Here is a 2,484-nt window from a genome sequence, read left to right on the forward strand (position 1 = left end):
TATATCTATTTTGTTCCATCCATATGAAAATAGACTCATAATTCTTCAGTTCCATATTTTATTCATCATCTAATTGTATCTCTACTATTTTTAATGATTTTTCAAACTCACATCACTGTTGCTGTCTGAATCTATTTTATGGTAAATTTTACCTATTTCATGGTTTCCATGGATTAGCTAGCAATTTAGCATACATAACACCAAATATGATCATGATTAGCCATTCCAATGGCTAATCATTACCAAGCATTTCCATACCACTCAATAACCATATCATAAGACCATATATACAAAATGATTATAATGCTATACATGCCATACTCAAAATATACAAGCCATTATGCCAAGATGGTATACTGGATAGTGTGAGTGTGCCTCCGATCGCTTCGATTTCCGAGCTAGCTTGTCAACACTACAAGGAATGAAAAGGAGGGAGTAAGCATAAATGCTTAGTAAGCTCACATGCAAATAGCAAGTAACACAACTATATACGCAAACATAAAACATCATTTGCATAATCATCACCGAGACATTCATATCACATTTTCATTTATCATCTTACCATAATGTTGTTATATCGAGTTTTCAACCTGAGGGTTAAGTACATACCTGTTCAAAGTATTCATTTCACAACACTTACCAATACGTCCCTTTCATCTTGAGTATTCCTCCATTTGAGTAGAATTTTACCCGTTGAACACATCGGAATATAATTCGGATACATGGAAAGTTTGCACATAAGTGCCACATATGTAGCCAAGCTACCATGTAACCCACCCATAAGTGAACTCGGACTCAACTCAACGAGCTCGGGCGTTCGCATCTGTAACGCCCCGAACCCGAGACCGTCGCCGGAGTCGAACACGAGGTGTCAACAGACCTCAAACCACTTATTGAGAAGTTCCAGACAAGCTGCCAATCTGTGTGCTAGTCGCTTCAAAAATCATAACTTGAGTTTTACAACTCGAAAATCAGCTTTGTAATTTTTTTCTGAAACTAGACTCATATTTCCATCTACATATTTTTTTCTAGAATTTTTGGTTAAGCCAATTAGTACAGTTTATTAGTTAAACTCTCCCATGTTACAGGGGCCGACTACACTGACCTTCATGCGTTACAACTCGAATAACTCCCTGTGTAGGACTTCAATACGGGTGCCGTTTGTTTCTATAGAAACTAGACTCAAGGAGGAATTTATACATATATGGTATGACTCCTAATTATTTCTGGTTAATTTATAATGAATTTTCAAAGTTGGAACAGGGAATCCAGAAACCGTTCTGGCCCTGTTTCACTAAACCCAAATATCTCTTAACATACAACTCATATAACCGTTTCATTTCTTCCATATGAAAATAAATTCATCAAGTTTAATTTACATAATTTATTCACTATTTAATTCCATTTCTACTATTTTTAGTGATTTTTCACATCCACGTCACTGTTGCTGCCAGCATCATTTTCTAGGGTAGACTTTCTCTAACACATAGTTTCTATGATTTCACCACCCTTTTTTTATATATATGGTCCAAAATATAAGCATGATGACCCATTCTAATGGCTGGTCATTGCCAAACACTTCCATGCCTCTTAATGAGCATATACATACCGAATGATTATAACATTATGCTCAAAACATTTATAAGCCATTTTCGTGGCTATTCAAAATTTTACATACCAAGTTCAAACAAAACATAATAGCCTATACATGCGAAATGTTTTCTTAAACCATCTAAGAAGAAGATACCAAAAAGTCGCTAGACGGTGTGATGACTTCGATGACAGTCCCGAAACACGCAAAATGGATCAAGAACCTAAATAAACAACAAATAAGCACACCAAATGAGTACATAACTCAGTAAGTCGTAAGCACTACTCTACCATCAACAATAACAATCATAAGTGAATAATCAAATAATACAAAATAGATGTTTCCAGCCATAACAAACTATACTGCAATTTCTAAAATTTTTGGTTCGGTCTCATGCCAAATCCTTCAACCAAATCAAACGCCAAGTCAGCCCAATCGATTTGGATCCGTTTCCTCAAGTTGGAACAATGATGCACTAGATAATTTTATGCGTACACCGTACAATCCCAATTTCGATATTTAGTTAGTAACTCAATCACTTACCTCGTTCGTGCACAATTTATTTCCACAACCGAATGTGGCACACATAGTGCTTATTATGTTCGCACACATAGAGCTATAGCAAATCGCACACATAGTGCTATAGTAAATCGCACACATAGTGCCATAGTAAATCGCACACATAGTGCCATAGTAAATCGCACACATAGTGCCATAGCAAATCGCACACATAGTGCCATAGTAAATCGCACACATAGTGCCATAGTAAATCGCACACATAGTGCCATAGTGAATCGCACACATAGTGCATTTGAGATAGCCTCATGCCTCAACCTTCCAATCGGCACACATAGTGCCACATAGTCTTTGCACACATTGTGCCTTATGTCAAT

This window comes from Gossypium arboreum, chromosome 6 (genome assembly GCF_025698485.1).
Source record: "Gossypium arboreum isolate Shixiya-1 chromosome 6, ASM2569848v2, whole genome shotgun sequence".
Classification (NCBI taxonomy): domain Eukaryota; kingdom Viridiplantae; phylum Streptophyta; class Magnoliopsida; order Malvales; family Malvaceae; genus Gossypium; species Gossypium arboreum.